The sequence below is a fragment of the Oryctolagus cuniculus genome, chromosome 5 (genome assembly GCF_051225735.1).
Source record: "Oryctolagus cuniculus isolate XC-2025 breed Fujian yellow rabbit chromosome 5, ASM5122573v1, whole genome shotgun sequence".
NCBI lineage: Eukaryota > Metazoa > Chordata > Mammalia > Lagomorpha > Leporidae > Oryctolagus > Oryctolagus cuniculus.
The window spans coordinates 57528025-57539068 of NC_142871.1; positions in this window are offsets into that span (position 1 = coordinate 57528025).

Consider the following 11044-nt stretch of genomic DNA (forward strand, 5'->3'; position numbering starts at 1 on the left):
GGATTGGAGATCGATCCTTCTTTCTCTCCCCCCTCACCCCGCCTGTCTGTAATTCTGCTTTTCAAATAAATAAGTCAATTTTAAGTAAATAAATAAGGTAAAAGCACCCTAAAAGTCCAAAGATGGATGGATAAACAAGATATGGTATATACATACAATAGGATATTATTCAGTCTTAAAAATGAAGGAAATCAGATACATGCTACAATATGGATGAACTTTTATGCTAGATGAAATAAGCCAGGCACAAAAAGACAAATAATGTATGATTTCACTTATATGAGGCGCCAAGAATAGTCAATTCATAGAGACAGAAAGTGAGATGGTAGTTTTCGGGGACTGGAGGGAATAGGGCATGGGGACAATTGGGTATCGAGTTTCAGTTTGAGAAGATGAAAAAGTTCTGGTGATGGATGGTGGTGCTGATTACACAATAATGTGAATGTACTACTACTGCCGAGCTGTACACTTTTAAAAATGTTTAACATTAACATTTTCTGTTATATGAATCTTACTACAGTTTTTAAAATTAAAAATAGAACCTCAACTTTGATGGTTACATGCTGGTCTTAATAAACATACAGAGAACTACTTCAAGGCAGTTAGTCTGGCCCTGTGGACCACATAACCTTGCTCATGCCAAAGAGGTTTTGAAATCCTTGGGGTTGACGGGGGTGGTTCAAACAGGACATGTGGTTGAATGGTGTTAAGTCAGAGAGAACAATGGAGGATATTGAAGAAATAGAAGCAAGGAAGTGAAATGTGCACCTCTGTCTAATTGGATGATGCGTGCTGAGACTGAAGGTCTACCTCTGTAGCTCCCCTGCATTGTATGGGAGGTGCACTATAGGCTTTGACTCCTGCTGCTGCAGCTTAGGTAAGATGACTCAAGGAAAAAAACTTTTTTTTTTTTTTTGCAAAATGAAATAAGTGACTCAGCAAAATTAGATGTTATATGAATTAAAAGCAAAGTCTTAAAGAACAGATACCCTCAACAGTTGTACTGTTATGTAGATATATTGATATTTAGGTTACCAGGACACAGGTAGCAGGGGTCATTAATGAAAGAAAGCTATGATTATTATGGAGACTATTTGGCAGTAAGAAAACACAGTAATGTGCTTTGATTTATGCCTTTCCTCCCTGGGGCTCACATATGTAATCATTTCTCTCACAATATACTACGAACATAGAGAGGAATGGCTATGATTATCTCCAGTTTATAGAAGGTGAAACTGAGGCACAGAGAATAATTTGGGTGTGAGCTAGTGATTCATTGGCAGGGTTGGAAGTAGAAAACAACGTTCTAGATTCCTAGGCCCAAGGCCTCTTGGCTATAAATAGTTCGCCTCTGTCTGCTGATCTGGCTCAGCAAAGCTGTACCTCAAAGTCTTAAAAAACAGTAAGAATTTGAGCTCTCCCAGCAAGGAAGCCACACAAGGGGATTCGGACTTTCAGGTTCCTGCAGGGCTGAGAGACAGAGTGGATGATGGTCATGTGACTTCAACAGCACTCCGAGAGCATCAATTTTCCTGACTGTCAAATTTCACTCTTTCTCACTTCACGTTAGCAAGAAAATGAGAATTTCATTTTCTTGGCTTAGAAGTCACAAGCCCTGGTTAAGTGCCTCACTGAATAAGTGGCCCTTCTGTGTTCAGGGAGAGACCACCCCGTGACCCAGAGATGCGGTTTCGCAACATGCAGATGGAGGTTCTCAGAAGTCCTCCGCTGGAGCAGCTAAATAGGACTGAGACAACGCGATCCCAGAGACAAAGGTCAGCCCTATTTTAATCTCTGAGTGAGGCTATGACTCTGGGACAAGGCCCTTCTTGTCTGATTTCCTTCTATTTTCAGTGATTCACAAGCCGAAATCTCTTTCATCTGCCACTGCAGAGCCACATCCCCCTTTCAGATTTGTTTGTAAGTTAAAATAGTTCCCATCCTCAATCTCCTTGGAGTGTCTTCTTACAGCCATAGAATTCCTCAGGCTGTGAGCCTAGAGGAGTCCCTGGGGAGGCAGAGACCAGCTTGGAATGCAAACCCTCCCGGGAAGAACCCAGAGTGCAGCAGGAAGTGGGGTTGCTGCTTGCTTGGATGGTCCCACAGAGGCGGAGAGCCAATAACCCAGCAGGTTACAGGCGCTTGCTTCTTGAAGAGTTCACCAGAACTCCGGAAGGCTGTAGCTTACCCCGTGCTGATGGCTAAAGTGAATTCTTTCCAGTGTGTTAGTCACAGCCCTGATGTTCTAGTTACTCAATGATGTTAGTGTGAAAGTGGCTCCCTTAATTTCTTATCAGCTCAAGTCTCATGTTCAGTAATGATTGGTCCACTTGGATCACTGGGAACTAGCATTGGCTTCATACATTTTTTTAAGATTTATTTTTATTTATTTGAAAGGCAGAGTTACATAGAAAGAGAGGAAGAGATCGAGAAGGAGAGACTTTAATCTACTGGTTTTTCACTCCCCAAATGGCCGTAACGGCCAGGAGTAGGCCAAATTGAAGATAGGAGCCTGGGGCTTCTTCCAGGTCTCCCACATGTATGTAGAGCCCAAGCACTAGGGCCATCTTCTGCTGCTCTCCCAGACACACCAGCAGTAAGCGAGATGGGAAGTAGAGCAGCTGGGACTCGAACCAGTGTCCTATGGGATGCTGGTGTCTCAACAATGCTGGCCCCTGAGCCTCATATTTTTGGGCTATTTCTGTTTATCCCATTTTCATATATCCTGTGAGTTTTGCATTTGCTAACTCTCATCTTTTTCCTTGTAATTACATTTACTGAGGAAATCTCCCAAATCACTATTTGTTTTTAATTGTGTAATACCTCAGTTTGATGCAGTCAGAGAAGAATTTCAGTAAGGTAGCTCAGGTTAGCCTTCAGGGGATTATTTAGAGTAATAATAAGGAGTTGCCACTGTTGGAGTATGTGCTCCTTGCCAGGAACTAAGCAAGTGCTTTGCATATATTATCTAATTTAATCTACGTGAGAATCCTGTGAGAGCATTTTACAGACGATAAAACAAAATTAAGGCATGTTAGGTAATTTTCCCTAAGTTACACAGTTAGATCCTGGACAGAGTAAGAGTTTCATTTCAGATTTTCACAACACTTTTACTGAAACTGACAATTCCTGCTTGACCTTCTACCCAAAGTCATTGTGTTGGGTAGCATAAAATGATGTTTTCTGATTTTTCTTACTTTTCCTCTTTCTCTCCCCTTTTATTTTTAAGGAAAAGATCCCTAAAGTCAATGAGAAACTCTGTTGTGCTGCCCTTTTGTTTAGAAGAGGAAATGTGAACTTTGCAATCGTTCCACACATTCTTGCCACTTCCCTAAATCAAAGAGAAAAAAAGACTCGCAAAAACATGGCTAGGATGCATGTTTTCATACCAAAAGGTCAAAACCCAAATATCTCCTAGCTGGCCACAAAGAAATAGTGGGAAGAGAGCCTGGTCACAAAACCACCAGGAGTTGCAAAGAATAAATAAATAAGAGGAATTTTGCTGGGGGTGGGGATGGAGAGAGAAAGGATTAACATTTTGTTTCGGAGCTCTGATCCAAATCTAATGTTTTCAGACGTAAAAATCTAACACAAGACAGAAGGTAAAAATCTAACACAAGACAGAAGGCCTTCGGAGTTGCTTGTGTCAGTGCTCTGCCCACGATGTAAAGTTAAGAACAGATTACCCCTTCCCTCCCCCACTCTTTATTGTTTAGGCCAAGCAAATCACACAATGTATTATTTTTGCTGTGGGCCTCTATCTGCACCTCTGAGCAGGGTGGAGAGCTTAGCTAATTAGCCATAATTTCTGGCCAAAACAAAATTGTTTTGCCTTTAATACCTGGTAAAAGTGTTGGGAAGACTGAATTATTTACACAGATTTTACCTTTGCTTGGTATAAACAGTTATTTTCTGTTTAGGCCATTTCAATTGATTGTTCCAGATTTTTAAGTTACTAGACTTATCTCTGCTCGCAAAGGGAGAAGTAGCTTCATGTTCCTTGGAGATTTGGTTTTCAGGTCACTAACAATGGTAAGGAAGGAAACAAACAGGCGTTCTTGGCTACGACTGCACCTTAGAATCACCTGGGAAGCTTTTAGAAATATACTGGCAGTGGTCATTTGCTCCAGCAGTTCAGAGGCCCCTTGGGGAATGACATCCCATATTGAGGTGCCTGGGTACAACTCCTGGCTCAGCTTCCAGTTCCAATTTCCTGTTGATTTATGCACACTCAGGGAAGCAGCAAATGATGGTTCAAGTATTTGAATCCCTGACACTTATATAGAAGACTCAGATTGAATTCTGGGCTCTTGGCTTCCATTTGGCCCAACCTAGCCCTCTAGCCCTAGCTGTTGACAGCATCTGGGGAGTGAACCAGGGGGATGGAGGATCTCTCTCTCTCTCTCTCTCTCTCTCTCCTCTCTCTGCCCTCCAATAAAAAATAAATAAATACAAAATTTAAAATTATGTTGATGGCCTGGCCCTATCTGAGGCGAACTGAATAAGGATCTGTGGATAGAGTTAAGAGCTCCCTGGATTTTGAAAGTGGTCGGGGGCTGGGGCTGTGGTACAGTGCGTTAACGCCCTGGCCTGAAGCGCTGGCATCCCATGTGGGCGCCAGTTCAAGACCCGGCTGTTTCACTTCCCATCCAACTCTCTGCTATGGCCTGGAAAAGCAGTAGAAAATGGCCCAAGTTCTTTTGCCCCTGCACCTGCATGGGAGACCAGGAAGAGGCTCCTGGCTCCTGGCTTTGGATCGGCTCAGCTCTGGCCGTTGTGGCTAATTGGGGAGTAAACCAGCAGATGGAAGACCCCTCTTTCTCTCTGCCTCTCCTCTCTCTGTGTAACTCTGACTATCAAATAAACAAATCAATCTTTTTTAAAAAAGTGGTCATAGTAGAGAGAGAGAGAGAGAGGAAGAGAGAGAGAGATTGCTTCAAATGCTGCAATAGCTAGGTCTGAGCCAGGCCCAAACCAGGAGCCTGAAACTGTGTTTCTCATGGGTCTCTCATGTGAATGATAAGGACCCAAATACTTCAGACATTACCAGCTGCCTCCCAAGATGCATGTTAGCTAGAAGCTGGGATCAGGAGAGGATCTAGGACTGGACCCAGGCACCCCGATGTGGGAAGTGAACAATCCAAATGACGACATCTTTACCACTGTGCCAAGTGACAGCCTCTCAAAATAATTCTAAACAACAACAACAACAAAGAAAAAGAACAACGTCTGAACAGAACATGTAGAGACTTTTAAATCATTATTCCCTAACCAGTATAATATAACAACTATTTATTCAGCATTTATGCTGTATTGATCATTATAAGTAATCTAGATTTATCCTGGGGGCAGGGTACGCATAAGTTATATGCAAACACTATGCCATTTTATGTCAGGGACTCCAGTATCTATGGATTCTGGTATCCATGGGGGTCCCAGAGACAATCCCCTGTTGATACAGAAAAACATCTGTATAAAAAAGCAAGAGAGTACTTCAGTTCTATAACCTCACTGGTCCACAGACATTTGGATTTTAAGAATAAAAATCAAAGAGAAATGAGGCAAACCTGCAGTGTAGATTTATCTTCTTGCCTTTTCTCACTAACATTGTGGCCTTTAAAAACAGTTCTCAAGCTAGTCATGAAAGCAAATTCTAAAACACAAAAGTTCTTTCAGAAAGATTAAAAAGCAAGTCTCTGTGCTCTGATGAGTACTGCTGAATAGGGAAGAACAACACTGACCAAAGAAGCCTATTTTATAATTATTCATGCATTACTTTCACCAAGTCCCTTATACTTTGCTATCCATTGGTACAGGTGCAATGATTTCCCATGTCTATTTGATAAAGTAGAGGCTCTCAAACTCTTTTACATATCAAAATTACCCAGAGAAATGGATAAAATGCAGATTTCTAGGCCCATTCCCAGAGTTTCTGATTCAGTGGATCTGGGGTGAGGCCCCAAATTTTGAATTTATAACAACAACCCAGATCATGCTGATGTTGCTGGTCCTGGGACCATGGCAGACTAAGGAAGAACTTGAATACCCCTCTTTACAAAGCTAATTACATGAGGCAGCTGTTACAGTGCTGCTTGCAAGGCTGACATCCCCTGTTGAAGTGCCAGTTCAAGGCCTGGCTGCTCTGTTTCCTATCCAGCTTCCTGCTAGTGTGCTTGGGAAGGTAGTGAATGATGGCTTGAGTGCTTGGGGTTCTTCCACGCATGTGGGAGACCAGGATGGAGTTGCTGGTTCCTGGCTTAATCCTGGACCAGACCTGGTTGTTGTGGCCATTTGGGGGCATAAACTATTGGATGGAAGATCTCTTTTTCCCTCTGTCTCTGTCTCTCTCTCTCTGTCACTCTGCCTTTCAAATAAATCTTGAAAAAATTAAATTAAGTAAGAAAATTCAGCTGAAAAATGAAGATTGAATAGTAAAATAGAGCAATACATGAAAGAGCACTTCAAACAGCTCACAGAAACTGTGTATTCAAAACTATTTAGAAATTTCTAAATATTTTGCATCAAAATAAACTTACCCTTTAATTCCATTTTCTATGAGCTTTTCTTAATGCCCTCGTCCATATAGGAAGTGACTATTTTGAGAAGAAAAAGAAAATAAAATGTATTTCGTTATCAAAATATAAATTTGAGAATATTAATTCTATAAAGCAAATTCTGGTTTTGAGCTTTTTTTCTTATTTGTGAAACTTATTTGAAACTTAAGTAATATAACACTTAGCTGCTCTAAAATGAAGTCCAAATGGAAAATTTCCCAGCTCAACCTTGGGATAGCAGCCAATGATGTGAGATTCCATTCCGTTCTTCCTTATATACGTAAGCTGCTTTCAAACAGAATACAATAAAATGGAATGAGCAGTGGCATACCTGTTTTATTTAATAAAAGTGTATACAGCAAGATAACTAAACTGAAAAAGTATTTATTTGGAGACTTGAAATTTTTAGATTCGTTATCTACACAGAAACACAAAGTCAAAAGCAGAGGTAGTCGGAGTCAACATGCAAGCCAGGTGGAGGCTGTGGGCCTGGCTCCATGTTTAAAGAGGGCAACAGCAGCCTATGTTGTCCCATGGTGGATTTATCAAGAGAAACCAGAGGTTGGATTTTTATAACGTGTCATGAATTTTAAGGCCAACCATCCAATTTTCAAAAACAATACTATGTGAATTAAATAAAACACTTGTAGGTCAGATTTGGCCCTGTAAATTCCAGTCTTCAGGGACTAAGTTGACCTGGTTAATTACCAATTCCTTTTTTGCACTCTGGCCAGGTCTCTGCTCAGGTAGCAAATCAGACCAGAGCCTGACAATTTGTCGATTCTCATTTGTATGGTTTTTCTTTAGCTCCGTGGTTCTCAGAGTGTGGTCCTAAATCATGGCAGAATCATCTGGGAGCTTGTTAGAAACCGGCATTTTGTGGCCACTAAGAGCTTCACTGAATGAGAAGCCTTGGGAGCCAGAGATCTGTGTTTTAGCAAACTACTCTGTGAGATGCTGATGCCTCCTAGCAGTCTGAGGGCCGTTAGTTTATCTGAGGAGAACCTAAGGCAGCATGTGGAAAGCAGAACCAGTCTCTTGCGTTGGTAGCAGGATGAGCTCCTCACCTGCATCCCACACTAGGGGCTCTCCCATTCTGTGACATTACAGATGACGCTGGTATTATTACCTCTCTCATCCACCCATCTTGTCTACTTTTCATAACAGCTCTTGCCTATTTTTTGAGGACCATTAGAATATATAGAGATCCTGGCAGCTATTTCTCTAATGGGAAAACAACTTCAGGGCCAGTGTTGTGGCGTAGCCGGTAGAGCCGCCACCTGCATCCCATATGGGTGCTGGTTTGAATCCCAGCTGCTCCACTTTGGATCTGGTTCCCTGCTATGGCCTGGGAAAGCAGTAGAAGATGGCCAAGTCTTAGGGCCCCTGCACCCACATGAGACACCCGGAAGAAGCTCCTGGCTCCTGGCTTCGGATCGGCCCAGCTCGGGCCATTGTGGCCATTTGGGGAGTGAACCAACAGATGAAAGATCTCTCTCACTCTTCTGCCTCTGTCTCTCTGTTACTCTGCATTTCAAAAAAAAAAATGAATCTTAATAAAAAGAAAAGAAAATAACTTCAATTATATGAATGAGTCAAAATATAGCAAAAGAAAGGCATTCAATCTGAATGAAAATGAATTCAGAATCAGTATATTTTCCAGCATTCAGAGATGTGGCAATAAATATCATTTCACCTTGGCATGCTTTATTTAAAATTTAATATTCTTATTTGAGATACACACACACACACACACACACGCACACACACACACACAGCTCCCTTCTGTTGGCTCACTCCCCATATGCCTGCAATAGGGGCTGAAGCCTGGCAATTAATCCAGGTTTACCACCTGGGGTGGAAGGAACCAATCACTTGGGCCATTGCTGCTGCCACCTACAGTTTACATTAGCAGGAAACTGGAGTCAAGAGTGGAGCCCGGTACTGAACCCGTGTATTCTGATACAGGATGCAGACGTTCCAACGGCATATTAACTGCTACTCCTAATGCCTACCCCTAAGCATTTTATTTTCATCTTTGACATCTTGTTGTTAAAGAGGAGAAAGGTAAGAAGCCCTGCTTAACACTAAAGAGATTTGATTTCTTGTCCCATGGCCATCCCTATCCATCTGTGTGTTGTTGAACTGGTCATTTCTGACCCCCTTTTCTCAGTTTGTAAATTGAAGAACTTATGCTGAATGATGGACGGCTGAGAACTTTTCAGCTCTAAGAACATACTGTGATATTAAAGGCTTACTGTCATGAGGGATACAGCTCTTAGCTGAAGCTTCTTTAGTTGTTTGCTATCTGTGGATTGTGTGTTCACATGCAAGCATTCCATTTAAATCACATGCTATGAGCTCATTTACTTGAACTTTAATAGTAATACTTAAGTATTTATATATGGCTTTTCATCTTCAAAGCACTTACATCCTTATGAATCTTTCCAGCAGCACTTTGAGGTAGCAAAGTGCTATTAACACAGTGAGAGAGAAAGAGACACAGAGGCAGAGAGAGAAACAGATTTTAAATCATGTAGTGATCTACCTCTGGCTAAACAAAGAGACTATACAAGGCCACACAATTAAAAAGGAAAACTTTTTTTTTTAAAAAAGGAAAGTACCAGGGCCAGAATTAAACTTGACCCTCTGTGTCCTATTAGACATTGGTATCAAAATCTTCCTTCATCTGAATATTCTTAGGGTTCAGCTTAGCAGCTCCTCCCAGCTGTGTTTCAGGATTTTCTCTAATCTTTATGGGATGAAAGCATTTTGGTGTCATCTGCCTCCTTGAAGGGCAGAATCCATATCTTGCATTAACACAGCACTCAGTTCACAACGGAAGTTTGCTATTGATGATGGCGATATATAGGCTCTCTCTCCTATTTTAAGCTGATCTAATCAAAATCAGATGAAAATGCACCTATTGTAAGAAAGACAAGGTTTCTATTGCAAGAAAGCAGAAAATCCGTGTAGTGTATGTTTTTGGCTGCTGGACTGAAAGTTTTTCTGTCATTTACCAGAGAGCAAGTTCTTTTAAAATAATGCTAAACACATGTTGAACTCTGGTAACCTCTGCTCTTTAATGAAAATGTAACTCTGAACAGGATCTATAATCAGACCCCAAAATAATGAAGATATTGCTTAGAAATTCAAGAGTTAGATTGAGAATTCATAACCCTGATTGCTGAAAGAACAGTGTGGATGGAGTGAGAAACTGTGGTAGAGGGTGGCAGGAAGAGAAGAGTGAGGAGGAAGAGGAGGAGCATGAATTCCAGCTTTTTTTTTTTAAAGATTTATTTAATTATTTGAAAGGCAGAGTTACTGAGAGAGAGAGAGAGAAAGAGAGAGGGAGAGACAGAGAAAGAGAGATCTTCCATCCACTGGTTCACTCCTCAGACAGCTGCAATGACCAAGGATGGACAATGCCAAAGCCAGCCTCCTGGAACACCATCCTGGGTGGCAGGAGCCCAAGTACTTGGGACGTCCTCTGCTCCTTTCCTAGGTGCATTAGCAGGGATCTGGATAGAAAATTAAGCTACTGGGACTTGAATTGGTGCCCATATGGGATCTTGGCATCACAAGCAGTGGCTTAACTTGCTGTGCCCCCATGGGAGCCTGAGTTCTCTGGAGGAAAGAGTGGTATCTGCAAGAATTTCCCTTGGGAAGCGTTCATCTTTTACCCTAGAGTCTTCCAGGGACACTGGGAGAGAGGAAGACTCAGACTGATCAGCAAACATCAAAACTACCTGTATGAATGACTGATTTTTTCTAAATGAGGTCATTATCATCATAATGCTATATATTTTACTTTAAAATTAATTCATATTAAACTTTTTTCTATCTGCTTTAACCTAAGAATTCTGTAAATGTCTAATTCAATATATTATAATTTTAGAAATGCTTCATGGTCACAGAAATCTGTGAAATGACTGCTCCTGCTATAAAATGTCTAAGATGATATGTTTCGATTTTTTTTTTTAAAGACACATGAAACTGGCTCATCAATATTTAATGATTGACTGGGAAAATCCAGCTTTGCCTAATGGTATTTTCAAGTTTTTCAGTCTTCTTCTGGTATATATATCGGATAATCTGCTCTGGACTTGTTCAAGCTGCTCCATTTATATTGTTGTAAAAACATGCATTTGCCTCAGAAAATACTTTCCTGTTTTCTATCTATTGATTCACCAATTTTTATTTTCCCAAAGTTTGCTATCAAATGAAAATACCTTGTGGAGAGATGGAGAGAGAGTGGCTTCCTGTTTGTTTCTGGCTGCTCCTGTGTGGGCTTGTTCATGATATCCCGGCAGGCTTTGCACCTGGTGCTTATCTTAGCACGTCTGAAATCTGATGTTTTCTCTTGATATATGGTTAATAGGGTTTTGAGGTGACTAATCCCTTCACATTTATCTACTGATGAGAGACTTGTTTGTAGACACTTAGTAATTAGTGTGAAATGGAGAATAGACCATTTTGAAAATTGTATC